Source organism: Mixophyes fleayi, chromosome 11, assembly GCF_038048845.1.
Source record: "Mixophyes fleayi isolate aMixFle1 chromosome 11, aMixFle1.hap1, whole genome shotgun sequence".
Taxonomy (NCBI): domain Eukaryota; kingdom Metazoa; phylum Chordata; class Amphibia; order Anura; family Limnodynastidae; genus Mixophyes; species Mixophyes fleayi.
The window spans coordinates 83,143,796-83,160,227 of NC_134412.1; positions in this window are offsets into that span (position 1 = coordinate 83,143,796).

Sequence of the window (16,432 nt, forward strand, 5' to 3'; positions counted from 1 at the left end):
TGCTTAGCTACAAAAGTTTATAACAGAGCAGCTGAATTTGGAGAGTCTGTAGTTCCTGTCTAAACCGTTTCTCCTCATCTTTCATAGAACTGAGAATCTGTACTTTGTGACAAGAAATTGTGAAGAGCATATGGCGTGACAGCATATAGCCAAGAGAAAGGATCCCAAACAGAAACACGCAGAGCATTAAGAAACATGAATTTTAATTTTATGGAAACATCTTGCTGAAATGGACAGCAAGCAGTGCTGTTTAATAAATGAGGAAAAAGCATTTGCTCTGGGTTCACTAGGATAGTAGAACCACGGATAGACATCCTAGTAATGGAGCACAGTTAAAGAAGCCTCTAAAAGTGTTTTTATATCAGCCTGGGAAAAGCACATAACTCTATATGATCTCTATGTTCCAAATATGGAAGCAGGTCTTCGATAAACCCAATAACGTCATTGTGACTTTGCCGTGTACACCGTTCCCGACATCCGTTCACTGCCGCAGTGCCGCAGGGCAGCAGTGAACTGGCGATAACTCCCAACTTTGCTCCGATGCACAATAGATCAACAATTAATCATAGCGGCCACTTCCTGATAGTTATTTTCAATCTCTGCAGCAATCAGTGCATTGTAAAAAATACATTGGTCGATATCACAATGTGTTGCCCTAATACTTCTACACCTATATAGCTAATGGTGCTAATGACAAATGACATACCTGATCTTCAAACCCTAAAAGCGGCGTAATCTGTAATAATCGAGAAGTGGTTCATTTATTATAGGCATAGTTGGGCAAATTGTAGGTGTGTCCTACGTTGGTCAAGAATGTGGCTTATTTTTGTTTTTCCATATTTTGGTTGGTATGTTATTGTTGTAATTGATTACGGCAGCAATTCTTTATTAATATTGTCTGAAACCAATGCGAGTAGTGAGATTTCCCACATTTTTTTTTAAAATGGACAATGCATTTCAATGGGCGCAGAAATGCATTGTTAATGGAAATGAATGGTAAAATGCTCTATTAAACAAATAAACATTTCTGTAAAGAAAAAATGTAAAACATTTGCTTGATTATACATTACATAATTTTTTAGTAAATTGGAGAGTTTTGAAAATTCATATTGATTTATTTAGGGTGATGTTGGGTTAATGATTTTAACCTCTGAACAAAATTAACCTTTGATAGATCGCTCCCATATACTAGATGACAACAGAACAGTTTTACGGGTTACTCTTAATGTACACTGTATCTATTAATTAGCACAGTTATTGCCTTGCAACAATGACTAACTAATATCTGTGTTTGTTATGACCTACAGTCTTTGAGACAGACGTATATTATCCGTCTCCCAACCTCAACTGCTGAATTGGTCTATTCGTTTTAGAATGTTCTTTTTTTTTTTTACTTTAGAATTATCCTGACACCCTGTGAGAAAGCAGACAAGAACAAATGATCATAACTGCAAATGTCTTCTAGCTGAAACATTCAATTAAGGGAAACATCCTGTTTTGTAAATGCAGCCCACAGATGGAGCACATTCTGACTGTGCAGGGGCCTTTACTTGTCAATATGGAGAGCTGACATTGAACATATTGCTGATTCCCAACGATTTCAGATACTTCCTGTTGTAACCAAGCTTTCCTTTTCCAGTTTTCTTGCACGGTCACCTTTCTTCTATAAAGTTCCAGGCAAATTGTTTGTCGTTTCTTCACATAGTGGCAACCATCTTCATGCACATTAATCCCTGCATTGCAAACGTTTCATTTTACTATAAAGTATTTCCTTAATCCCGCCAGTTAATTCGGATTATCCCATCTCACTAAGTTTAAAAGAAGAAAGTCCAAATAGACTGTGAAACATATCATCATCATAATCAGTTATTTATATAGCGCCACTATCTCCGCAGCGCTGTACAGAGAACTCATTCACATCAGTCCCTGCCCCATTGGAGCTTACAGTCTAAATTTCCTAACACACACACACAGAGACTAGGGTCAATTTTGATAGCAGCCAATTAACCTACTTGAATGTTTTTGGAGTGTGGGAGGAACTGGAGCACCCGGAGAAAACCCATGCAAACACGGGGAGAACATACAAAGTCCACACAGATAAGTCCATGGCCAGGAATTGAACTCATGAGCCCAGTGCTGTAAGGCAGAAGTGCTAACCACTAAGCCACCATGCTGCCCAAACATATCAAGGTATGGTAACTTAAATTTTAGGTTCCGTGGCTCATATATCAGCTATATATGGTTTATATAACATCATCAGCAGCAGCTATTTCTATAGCGCCACTAATTTGGCAGCGCTGGACAGAGAACTCCCTTACATCAGTCCCTGGACCATTGGAGCTTACAGTCTAAATTCCCTAACATACACACACAGACAGACTAGGGTCAATTTAATAGCCGCCAATTAACCTACCAGTATGTTTGTGGAGTGTGGGAAGAAACGGGAGCGTACGGAGGAAACCCACGCAAACACGGAGAGAACATACAAAGTCCAAACAGATAAGTCCTCTGTTTGGGAATCGAACACCTGACCCCAGCGCTGTGAGGCAGAAGTGCTAACCTCTGAGCCAACGTGCTGCCTGGTTCATCTGTGCAAATAGATTTATGTGACCAAAGGTGTAACTAACAGGTTAGCCGGGGGTGCAGCTGCTATGGGGGCCCGATATCTGAGGGAGTTTTACTGGGCCCCTCAGCTGCTGGGTCCTGTGTAGCTGTCAACCTGTGCTGCTCTGGGGCACTTCTCCCTCTTGCTGTGTCATAGGTCAGGATGGAGCGTAATGATTTGTCTTCTGTTTGACTGTAGACACTACAAGGAATTTGAATTCTGCCTAAGGAAAAAAGAACTCTGGCGTTCCTTTTCTCTCTGAGCAGGAAGTTACTTGCAGGAGAGGGGAGGGGTGCCCTATATGGAAACTGGGACTTCAATATTTTATTATAAGTCCCCCGAAATATCTATTGCACACCTATATGCGAATCAAATAAGCATAGTTAGCAAAAGTGTAAAAGTCAGCTCCAAGCTTGACCTTCCACTATATTTGGCATATTTAATCGTACTTCAACCAGCCAGGGGCTGACTTGGGCTTGAGACATCTAGGGCTGGGTCACTGGGCTATGTTCATTTATTTTTTTTACTTTTTATTTTCAAACGGTATAAAAAATAGAAACACAGTGTACATTTCAAGAAAAAACAGTCAAACACTCCAATGACTTGTCTGAATTTTTATTTTATTTAAAATGTTCCTAATAGGCTTCTGGGCCTAGTCTCGCCACCCCCACCACCCATTAAAATTTGCCAGCCGGAACCTGCAACCAGACGACCTTCATTTAATGATTCTAAAAACTTATGAAAGGTTGTTATTATTATTATTATTATTATTGTGTTTTGTTCTCGTGTTCCTTTTTCTTAAAAATGTTTCTCTTTGTGGAGAAGCTTTCATCCCTGGTTAACAGCAATAATGACAGTGATACCTGTTGGTGAAAAGTCACAGAATAATCAAAATACTATAGAGAAAGAGTGTTGCAAAACAAAATATTTAACAAATGTATATTTTTGGATGAAATATAAAGCAACATTCAATTATATTTCATTTAAAAGTGTCTGTCTGCTTTGGACCACCTCTACTTAATGAGTTTCTTTGTGAAAATTTTAAAATTAACTATGTACTGCCTATAAAATAATATTACTTAACTTTGGTCAACTCTGCCATCTGTCCGGACCCCCGGCACTTAAGTTCTCCCAGCTCAATGTCCAGCTTGTGCAACGAGGTACACTTAGAACTACTATTGTTCATTGGAGAAACATCCAAGCTGTGTATAGAAAGGATGGGCCAATGGATGGATTCAAACTGCATCTCATTATACTCTGCTTCCACTCAGCAAAGCTCAAAGAGAACACAAACACTGAACTTTCGGACAGTCAGTGGTGTTTGATTGGACTATGGGGACAAATGGAAGTGATTATTATAATTGCGCTATGTATGGTCCATAGGCAGTCCATAAGTAATGTGTCATTTCTTTGTTGAGAAATTACACAATCCTGCCCCGACTTATAGTAAATAAGGTCCCCCGATGGTCACCTGTTACTTGAATTACACAGCTGGCTCTCATCACGATTCTCACTGCTGGTGGACTCATCATCCATGGTGCTTCAGTAGTACTCCATGGAAGCTCTTCGATGGAGCTCTACTGAAGCTCTATAGATAGCTTGAACCTACTCATTGAACCTAATCAGGGAAACTAACAAGCCGGCTGTATGGTACAGGTAAGAAATGGGTTCCTCCAAGCTTTTGCTATCTTCTTCCTTTCCCTCTCCTTCACATTTCACTAAACCCACTCTTACCCCAATTGCCCCCCTCCCTCTCCGCTCTATTGCCCCTTTTTACTATTCATTGAGTGCAGGGTTGATTAAGAAGCAATATAATGTATCTTGATATATAGGGTTATGTCAGCATCATCTGAATGTTATAAACTCTATGCTATGTTATACAAACATGCAGACACGTCTATATTTACATTAAGATGTAATGCCTATCTACATTGCATTTCATTATTTTTTATAATTCCTTCCTTCCATTTAAGACAAGAAAGATAGATTTATTGACACAATAATGGAAGCTGTCAGGCGCCGTCCGCACGGCCGCCTGACTGTGTGATCGCGCGTCTGGTTGCTAGGCAACCAGACGCGTCATTTCCGGATTCCCCCTGCCATCCATTTCCCCCGCAGTATGACGCGCCCCGTTGCTAGGCAACGGGACGCTATGTATTCCCGGCGGCAGGCATGACAGCGCTCAGCGCTGAAGCTGATTGGATCCTCACATTATTTAAACCCCTTCCTGTCCTCTAGTCAGTGCCAGAGTATCAGGTCTTCCTGCCTCCAGCGTTTCTGTGTACCAGTTGCTATATTGTTCCTGACCTTCCTCGTGCTGCCTGTGACCCTTTTGACCCGGACCGTTTGACCACCCCTATCTGGATTCTGCCTTTGTACTGCGCTCCCTGAAGATTACCGACTCGGCTTGCCTCACCATTCTTCTGGATTTCCCTTTTGTACCTCCTCTACCTGAACGTTGCTGAACCGGCCTGTCTGACACCCCCTTGTATCTCGCTGTGGACTCTAGGAAGGACCGCGACCTGCGTGTCCCTGCAGCGGAGTCCATACTTCCTTGCGGGGGTTCCTGGTGAATACCAGGGGCACGTTAGACTCCGCGCCTTCCTCTGAGTTGCGCCAACAACAGCAGGTACCTCCTACCAGTCATACACCCACTAACAGTCGTGACAGTATACTCTGGCCATGACAACGGAGGGGTCTGGTGAACCGTCTGCTCGTGACCTACTTCTGCATTTGGCCCAACGAGTGGAGCAACAAGAAGCAGCCCAAGCGCATCTTCTACAATGTGTCCAAGGGATTGCTACCCGCTTCGATACATTTCAGAATGCTGCACCCGCTACACCAGCCATAACCTCTGCGGCATCCACAGCATCCAGTGTGGTTACGGTCTCTACAGCGGCCTCCGGTGTACGCATCCCGACACCCGAAAAGTTTGACGGTGATCCCAAGAAGTGCAGGGGCTTTCTGAACCAATGTGCCATCCAATTTGAGTGCAACCCAGGGGCCTTTTCTTCAGAACGCACCAAAGTAGCTTTTCTCATCTCCCTCCTCAGTGGTCAAGCCCTTGCCTGGGCCTCACCTTTATGGGAACAAGGGGGTCCACTTCTTCATAACTCCAACTCTTTCATTGAAGCTTTCAGGAAAGTCTTCGATGATCCCGGAAGAGTTGCTTCTGCAGCTACCAGCTTGTTAAACCTCCGCCAAGGTGACCTGTCCGTGGGGCAATACGCAGTTCAATTCCGAACCCTGGCTTCCGAGTTAAAATGGAATAACGAAGCACTGGTGGCAACCTTTTGGCAAGGTCTGGTGGACCGGATTAAAGATGAGTTAATTTCCAGAGAACTCCCGGCTGAGTTAGATTCTCTCATCTCCATGTGCATCAAGGTGGATTTGCGTTACCAAGAGCGCACGCAGGAACGCTCTCCTGGCAAACGGTTCATACCACGGCTAGCACCCCAGTTCCAAAATCCCATCCTGCCAGTGGACGAACCAATGCAAGTAGGACGCTCTAAATTATCCCTTGAAGAGAGGGAGAGACGCTTCAAACAACGCCTGTGTCTGTATTGTGGAGATCCGGGACACCTGCTAAGAGTTTGTCCCAAGAAACCGGGAAACTCTTCCTCCTAAACGGTGGCGGGGAGGCCGTTTTAGGAGAATCCACAGTTGCTCCCTATGCTAAAGAAAATTCTCCAGAATTTCAGATGGCTGTCATCCTGAGCACCCCCAAGGGTACCTTTTCCACCACGGCCTTTGTGGACTCCGGCTCCTCCGGGAACTTCATTTCGGCGGATCTAGCTTCGCAGCTCCAAATACCTCTGAACCCATTGCCCCAACCGTTATCTCTGACGGCAGTCGACGGAAGTCGTGTCACTCACGGCTCCATCTCCTCCGTGACTTCTCCTGTTCGGTTGAGGGTAGGAGTACTTCACAGCGAAATGATCCAACTTTTGGTGTTGCCGAGGTCCATTAATCCCCTCATCTTGGGGCTACCATGGCTGAGAAGACATTCTCCTCAGATGGATTGGGACCACGCTCAAGTTATGTCATGGGGTGAAGGATGTCGCTTTGAATGTCTGTCTAGAGTCTTGCCTCCTAAATGTCAAGTAATGGCTCAGTCCGAGCTAACCCACCTTCCTGAGGCCTATATGGAATTCCAGGATGTATTCAGTAAAGTGGAAGCGGAGATCTTGCCTCCTCATCGTCCCTGGGATTGCGCTATTGTTTTATCTCCTGACCAACCCATCCCCAAAGGGCGGACCTACCCTTTATCTCGTCCAGAGACGTCAGCCATGTCTCAATATATTTCAGAAAACCTGAAACGGGGATTTATCCGCAAATCTACTTCCCCAGCGGGTGCAGGTTTTTTTTTTGTTAAGAAGAAGGATGGGTCTCTCCGGCCTTGTATTGATTATCGTCCTCTCAACCGCATCACTGTCAAAAATCGATATCCACTACCTCTCATCTCCGACCTCTTTGATAAACTCAGTGGATCTCAAATCTTTTCCAAATTAGATCTCCGTGGGGCCTATAATTTAATTCGCATCAAGGAAGGAGACGAATGGAAAACGGCCTTTAACACCAGAGATGGACATTTCGAGTACCTGGTGATGCCCTTCGGCCTCTGCAACGCCCCAGCCATCTTCCAAACCTTCGTTAACGATATCTTTCATGACCTGTTATACACTTCTGTGGTAGTATATCTAGACGATATATTAATATTTTCTAAAGATCTGAAGACTCATCGGGAACAAGTAAAGGAGGTCTTACGTAGACTTCGGAAACACCACCTCTATTGCAAGCTGGAGAAATGTGTGTTTGAGATTAGTCAGGTATCTTTTCTTGGTTTCATCGTGTCGAGTCAAGGTCTTTGTATGGATCCCACCAAGGTGTCAGCTATTCTGGACTGGCCTCAGCCACAAGGCCTTAAAGCCATTCAAAGGTTCATCGGCTTTGCAAACTATTATCGCCAATTTATTCAGGGATTCTCCACCATTATAGCCCCCATTACAGCGTTAACCAGGAAGACTGCCAACCCTAGGGTCTGGTCTTCGGAGGCCATGTCTGCCTTCATAACGTTAAAGAAAGCATTCTCTTCAGCCCCAGTTCTGTCCCAGCCAGATCAAGAACGACCTTTCTTCCTAGAGGTAGATGCATCCTCAGTAGGCATTGGGGCGGTGCTTTTTCAAGAGTCTCCGGCTGGCTCACACAACCCGTGTGGGTTTTTCTCCAGACGATTTCTTCCCAGCGAATGTAATTATGGAATAGGGGACAAGGAATTACTGGCCATCAAGGCGGCTCTGGAGGAGTGGCGACATCTGTTGGAGGGGGCTATATTTCCTGTTACTGTGTTTACCGACCATCGGAATCTAGTGTTCATTCAAGAGGCTCGTTGCCTTAATCCTCGGCAAGCCCGCTGGGCATCCTTCTTTGCTCGATTTGACATGAAACTCACATTCTGCCCGGGAGCCAAGAATGGACGTGCCGATGCATTATCTCGCTCATTTGACGATTCCGATCGTTTAAGACCATTGGTTCCGCAGCATATTATTGATCCTTCTAATATCGTAGCCCTTACTAGGACCAAAACGTCCTCTCCTCCTCCAGGCCGGTCATTTGTGGAACCCCATCTCCGGTTCAAGACCCTGCAGTGGGCTCATTCATCCCGCATTGCCGGCCATGCTGGAATAAAGAAGACAACATCGCTGCTTTGCCGACGCTTCTGGTGGCCTAATGTACGTGCCGATATTGAGAGATTTATTGCTTCCTGCACTACTTGTGCTCAACACAAAACTTGTAGAAGAGTCCCGGCAGGCCTTCTTCGTCCACTTCCTATCCCCGATGCTCCTTGGGAAAGTGTGGCCATGGATTTTATCACAGACCTACCCCTCAGTGCAGGGTTTACCACTATCTGGGTGGTTATTGATCGATTTTCGAAGATGGCACATTTTATTCCTCTAACTGGACTGCCCACGGCCAGTCGTCTGGCAGATATCTTTATCAAGGAGATATTCAGACTACATGGGTGCCCGAAGGAGATCATTTCGGACCGCGGAGTCCAATTTACATCCCAGTTTTGGAGAACCTTTTGTAAAAGAGTAAACATAGAATTGAAATTCTCTTCGGGATACCATCCGCAAACCAACGGACAGACGGAGCGAATCAATCAGGATCTCGAGACATTCCTCCGCTGTTTTACCTCCGACAACCAGAATAAATGGTCTCAATTCCTTCCTTGGGCGGAGTTCTCCCATAATCAACACATTCATGAGTCTACCGGATTCTCTCCGTTCTTTATTGTATACGGAAGTCACCCTGTGTTTCCGGATCCTTTTCCAGTATCCTCTTCACCGGTTCCAGCCGTAGATACTCTTTATCGGGAATTTTCTCTCATTTGGGCTAAGACTAAGACGGCTTTACTCAAGGCTACTCAGCATCACAAGATCTTTGCAGATCGTCATCGGAGGGCCACTCCTCTCTTAAAGGTGGGAGACCAGGTATGGCTATCCACCCGGGACCTAAGACTAAAGGTTCCTTCTATGAAGATGGCTCCTCGATTTATTGGCCCGTACACCATCATGCAAGTCATTAATCCTGTATGCTTCAAATTGAAACTTCCTCCTTCTCTGAGATGTCATAATACTTTTCATGTCTCATTACTACGACCACTGGTACTCAATAAATTCTATCGACCTCCCGGTCGTCCCCCACCAATACAAACCTCTTATGGAACTGAATTCGAAGTCAGTCGGATCTTGGCCTCTCGCATTCTTCGTGGCAAACAGCAATTTCTGGTCCATTGGAAAGGATTTGGCCCAGAGGAGAGATCATGGGTGGACAAGCAGGACTTTCACGCTCCTAGAATTCTTAAAAAGTTCCTTCAAACAGGAGGAGGAAGAGGAGGGTATACTGTCAGGCGCCGTCCGCACGGCCGCCTGACTGTGTGATCGCGCGTCTGGTTGCTAGGCAACCAGACGCGTCATTTCCGGATTCCCCCTGCCATCCATTTCCCCCGCAGTATGACGCGCCCCGTTGCTAGGCAACGGGACGCTATGTATTCCCGGCGGCAGGCATGACAGCGCTCAGCGCTGAAGCTGATTGGATCCTCACATTATTTAAACCCCTTCCTGTCCTCTAGTCAGTGCCAGAGTATCAGGTCTTCCTGCCTCCAGCGTTTCTGTGTACCAGTTGCTATATTGTTCCTGACCTTCCTCGTGCTGCCTGTGACCCTTTTGACCCGGACCGTTTGACCACCCCTATCTGGATTCTGCCTTTGTACTGCGCTCCCTGAAGATTACCGACTCGGCTTGCCTCACCATTCTTCTGGATTTCCCTTTTGTACCTCCTCTACCTGAACGTTGCTGAACCGGCCTGTCTGACACCCCCTTGTATCTCGCTGTGGACTCTAGGAAGGACCGCGACCTGCGTGTCCCTGCAGCGGAGTCCATACTTCCTTGCGGGGGTTCCTGGTGAATACCAGGGGCACGTTAGACTCCGCGCCTTCCTCTGAGTTGCGCCAACAACAGCAGGTACCTCCTACCAGTCATACACCCACTAACAGTCGTGACAGGAAGCGGTGCTAATGGAATGCCTATACTTCGCTAATAAAAAATGTAATTAACTAACAGTCCCAGGAGGATGAAATGGTGGGAAATGATGACCGTAGATCAATAAAGTGGAAACTCACGAATTGCTCCCCTTTGTAACGTTTGCAGCAGTACTTTTGTTATATACTAACTTTATTAACTAACAAAGGCTAGAGACTTGTATAATGTTCTTCATTATTAGCTTAAGACTTAATGCCGCTATAGAGTCTAATCAGTCCTAGCTTATTGGTTTGTACCCATTAGTGGGCAATTGGAGGGAAAGGAAATTTGCTTTGAGTACAATAAAAAAGAACAAAGCCGAAACAATTTGATTACATGGACTAAATATCAACACCGCTATTTTGACTCCGAGTGGCTTAAGAAAATATCTTGGTACCTATATATGCATTTTTAGATATATACATTATGTATCTTGCACCAACATCAGAGAAATAATACAGCAATAAAGATTAAAATATGTCCAATGCCTTTACATAATAGAGGGTGTTTTGTGAGTAGATCATGTATTCCTGAGAATTCAGCCTATCAGTGCAGCACACAAATCGTTTGTAGGCACTAGACATGTAGGGAAACTCAATTAACTGCGCTTATAAAGGTAACCCAGAACTGAGGAGTACTGTAGTAGTGTTTAAACAATGGTGTTGTCACAATTCAAGGGACAAAGGAGTATATCTGCTGACATTGATACAGCTCTAGTGGGAGGTGAGGAGTCTAACGTGCCCCCGGTCTTCTCCAGGAACCCCCGCAAGGAGGTATGGGTTTTTCCGCAGGAGACGCTCGGACTATGCAGTACACACGAAGAGTTCCAGGAGAGAAGTCAGACAAGCCGGGTTCAATCTTAAGAACAACACTGGAACATCGGAAGATCGGTCAGGAATAGCCAAAGTCATACACTGGGAGTAGATGGAGGTTCACGGGAGGTTCTACAGTACCAGAGGTTCACGGGTGGTCCCCCAACCTGTTACTAGTCTCGCTTACTCCGCTTAGCTTCCCTGGGGTAATATGGCCGCGGAAGATTTGGTCTCCACCAAAAACACTAACGAACAATTTAATCCCATTATGGCAGTTACATACACATAAGATCATCTAGATGATTCCAGATGTAAGGAGGTATATATATTATAATAATGATGGTAGCTCAAAATCCACATTAAAGCCTTTCGGTTCCAGAGTTTTTAGAGTGCATATAAGTTTGGCTTCTTCCTTACTTATTTGTTTGATATTGTCTCCTTCCCTCCAGTTTTTCATGACTTTTTTGATAGCTATAAATTTAAATCCCTCCGATTTCCCATCATGTACAGTTTTAAAGTGGTGAGATAAATTGTGCTTCTTGAAACCAATTTTAATATTTCGTAGATGTTTCCCAATGCGTGTTCTTAATGTATGTATCTCCCTTCCTACATACTGCTTTCTGCAAGGACATTCAATGAGGTAAACTGCATTCTTTGTACTGCATGACATGAAGTCTTTAATTTTGTATTTGACCCCTGTTTGAGGGGAGTCAAACGGGGTGGACTCAAACGAGGGTGGACTCAAACAGGGGTGGACTTTGAGTGGACTCAAAAACCATTCACACTGAGCCTCGACCCGGGTCGTCTGGGGCACCCGGGTCTTTTGAAGGATTATTTCCGGGTCCAACCCAGGTAGCCTCCTTTGTGAACGGTGAGACCTGGGGTTTTCAACCCAGGTCTCACCGAAAGCTTTTGTAAAGTTAAAAAAAAACAAAAAACAACACAAGAGGAGCCAATCAAAGCTCCTCTTGTGATATTGCCATGGAGACCCGGGCAGACGTGTGTTCAGTGTGACCATGGTCTACCCGGGTATTCGCCTGAGTGTCCTGCACTATCATCCGGCAATATCCTGGTTCATAAAACTGGGATATTACCAGGGTGGCAGTACCAAAGTGTTATGAATGATGTGCAATTATATGAACACACCCTTACTTTACTTGTCCTATGCTTGCTTCCACCTTCCCTCCCCGATTCCACCTCTCCAAGTGTAAGTAATCACCAGTGTATGTTGTGCCAAAATCTGCACATAGAAGTACAAATACCTTTATTTGGTGTGCACGCCCGGTGTGCATACTGTACACCGAAAAAGCAGATGCATGTGAAATACACAAAGATGACCTAAGATCATCATTACATCAATAAACATAAAAGTGTTTAGTCTGTTTAAAAAAAAAAAAATGCAGCGTCAATCATTACAATATATATTGTTAATTATCAAATAAATTTAAAGAGTGAAATGACATCAGTCTGTCTGTCCGGCCAGTGTCATCGGTGGCCATTTAGGATGAAGTCAAAACATCACATACATCGTATAACAGATGGACTTGATTCATGTCTTAAATAAGTTGGGAAGCTGCAGTTGCCGGCAGTAAAGGAAAGAAATGACAGCGTCTTCCTGGGATTTATCTGATTTAGATGTATTGTTCTGAGACTGCCGGACCATCAACTAAGTCTTGTGTAAAGGTTTAATGGAGATTGATGCACCTTTTGGGTGACATTTAAACTTTTAGAAAACTACTTTGAAAGGATTTGATGTTGATAGTTTTCTTTAATAACAAAACACGCTTGAAAACTGAGCTATTGTGCAAACGCAGTCATTTCTACCCCTTCTAGCTAAGCAGTATTAGAATCACTCTAAGGGGGGAATTCAATTGACCGCAGGTTTTTTTTTTTTCAGCCAGGTTCAACAAAAAAATTAGTCGCGCAGGTTTTGACTCGCTGGCGTGACCGTTTTTTTAGCTACCGCAATCGTGCAATTCAATTCTAAAACAGGTAAGCCAGCCCCCGCTTGTTAATCTTGTTAATTATTGGTGCTTGAAAATTTTTGGGGGAGTGAAGAGGAGGGTTTAACGCGGTCATCTATAATAAAAAAAAATGCATTGGTGTACATTTTATTGCGTTACACAACTTTTCTATTTTATAATATCTACATACAGTAATTTTTTTTACTATGTTTTTTTATTTTACTTTTTTTTTTACTATACAATCATCTATACCATGACAAAACACATGAGTACATACTTTTTAGTACATATAACATACATAAATATATTAATTAGTGATTGGTGTGTTTATTATTTTTATTAAACTTTTTTTTACATGCTTTTTGCAAAATAAAATCACCTTTTTCATGTTATGCATTACTTATAAACATAATTTATCTTTTTTTTTTACATTGTTGCCTGATTTCAAATAGTTCTCTTATGGTTTTAATTTTTTGCACAGCCATGAGATGGTTTTTGTAGAGTGTACCGTGACCATGCGGTCATCAAACAGGTGAAATTCGATTAAACTTTGAACCATTTCATAAGTTTCCAGCATCTATAAACACTACAATCTCCGTTCTCAGTTTCTATTTTGAATGTAGTTTTATATTTCTCAGCTCAGTAAAGTCAGCATTATTTCTTTAGTAGTATTGTAAAATCCAGTTGATGTCTTGTTTACATATTTACATGAATAGAATTATTACTTTAAAATACATTCAACATCTTCCTGGAAATCCATTTTTGTTTTGTATTAAGACTTTAAAACACAAAAGATGTTTAAGTCTCAGAGGCATATTTACAAAGCAAATCATATGTTCTCTTCGCTGTTTAGACAGAGCGATGAATTTTAGCAATTTTTCAAATGTGTCAAACTACAGAACTGAAACGCGCCAGTGGGTATTATTCGGCAAAGGCACAGTGGTGCTAAAATCATGATTTACTCTGTACACTAAGAAAAGAAATATTTATTTTATAGAGATGTTTAAAAAAAAATCTTGAAAAGTAATCCTACACTTCAAGATAAGTTTTGAAATTTTACTGTGTCTTCGAAGAATGCTGTCTGGTGTCCAGGTTGGAAAGAAACGCGTTGGCTTGTGGTATGGAACTGAAGAAGACAGGAAACGGAGGGGAAGTTAATAATGGGAGGGAAAGGAGATTGTAACACCCCCCTTGCCATTTCATCATTAGGGATATCCTTTTCTACCCTATGATCAATTTTCACTTTTAAACTAATTAGTGAGATGAATGGAGTTGCAGCAAAAATTTCACGCCAATGGACTATCACTGCAGAACGTGTCATTTAGCGACCTTGCATAATTCTAGTGATAGAATCTTTTATTTCTGTTTTTAATTCACAATTCTATGCTCTATTTGTAAATTCTGCATTCCATAGTGTTTATAGTCTAGAAATAAAACTGGGACAAACCATTTTACTCGGTGGTGTGATTTGAATTTGAAATGAAACAAAAATTATACTGGAAATTCCAATTAAGATTTAACTAGTTAGATAAAGGAACTTCTTTTCATTTAGATGCACCTTTCATCATTATCATCATCATCATCATCTATTTATATAGAGCTACTAATTCCGCAACGCTGTACAGAGAACTCACTCTCATCAGTCCCTGACCCATTGGAGCTTACAGTCTAAATTCCCTAACATACATACACAGACAGAGAGACTAGGGTCAATTTGATAGAAGCCAATTGACCTACTAGTATATTTTTGGAGTGTGGGAGGAAACCGGAGCACCCGGAGGAAACTCACGCAAACACGGGGAGAACATACAGATCCACACAGATAAGGCCATGGTCGGGAATCAAACTCATGACCCCAGTGCTGTGAGGCAGAAGTGCTAACCACTAAGCCACCATGCCGCCCCTAGATCAATTACTTATTTCTTTAATTTACAGTTAAATTCTAGCAAAAAGGGTAGCATACCCCCTTTGTATTTTCTATAACCACTTTCTGAACTAGCCAGCCTGGAATAGGAAGCATGATTTAAGAGACACCAGGAGAGACCAGAAATGACAGGTCCCCCCCAATCAGGACAACAAACCCTGGGTTGGACAGTGTGGTCTTTTTGCGTTTAGTAGAAGGAGGGACAATGCCTACTATCCATATTACTAAACAGAGGTAGTCCGAGCACTGAAAAAGGTAATAACTTTTCTATTCATACTGTTGTTATTGGTGGCTAGGATATTTTTTTGTGCCTTCTTCTATTGCACCTCTACCTCGTTCCTCTATTAATGGAAAAATGGTCTGCAGGTTACACCACACAGCAGCAGGGTTTCCTTGGAGCAAGTCACCACTGTTAGAGCCAGGATAATAATTCTAGCCTTGGGGAGACTAGTAGCAAGGGGTCTCCTCAATTATACTAACCAGAACCTGACTGGTTTGCATGAGGCAGGTGGTGAGGAACATTACCAGAGATTGCTTGCTCTGGTAAACTCAAGCAACTTTTTGTATTTAAATGGACATAAGCCACTCCTAGCCACTCGTACCACCAATCACATTATCACGTAGTGGGGGGAAGGGCCATGATTATGATGATGAATACATCATCGGGACCCTCCCCAGAAAGGGATGAATACATCATCGGGACCCTCCCCAGAAAGGCCTGATGATGCTAATAACATCATCAAGTACCCACCTTCTTTGCAAGAAGGAGAGGTGGGATTTGGGAGGATTTCACAAAATTCATGAGTCTCCCACACATTCCTCGAGAGAAAGCAAGAATGTTCCAATCGTTGTGGAACTACAAGTTCCAGTATTCCCTACCAATGGACAGCAGGACATCCTGAAGCTTGTATGTATACTGTAGTTGGAGAGTTGCCCATCTCTGAGTACACTTCATCCTGACACAGGAAAGTTCTGTTATTCATTTGTCATAAAAGCAGAAAGCAGATGTTACCGTGACAACCGGTGCTATTCCAGTTTAGGATTTAGTTCATACTTACCAACTTTTTTCTCTTTCCCTCGAAGAGATCACGCAGCGGAGGTGAAGTGGGAGGGCAGAGAGGGGTGGGCGTGGCAAATCTTGTTATTCTAGCCTTGCCCCTGAAATTTATTGCCACAAAAGCATATATTTTTTTTCGCGGGGACGGGGTCAACATAACGCGTTTCACCTCGAATCGTGTCATGGAGGCTCCCATACCTCCCAACTTCGCTAGGAAGGGAGAATGACCTGCACTCCCGGGAGTTCGGGAGACCTACCTGGAATTCGGAAATCTCCCACACATTTCTGGAGAGTGGGCTAGTATGAAATAGTTGTGCTACATGCATAAAAACTGTTGCTTTGTGCAGTAATAATGCCATGTAGAGCTTTCACCAGTCATAAGGGGTCACTCTTATCCTGCACACATTGCCATATAAACTATAGACCAAAATGCCAGCAAAGTACAAACTATTTTTTAGGGATGCAAGTGCCAAGATTATATTTTGCG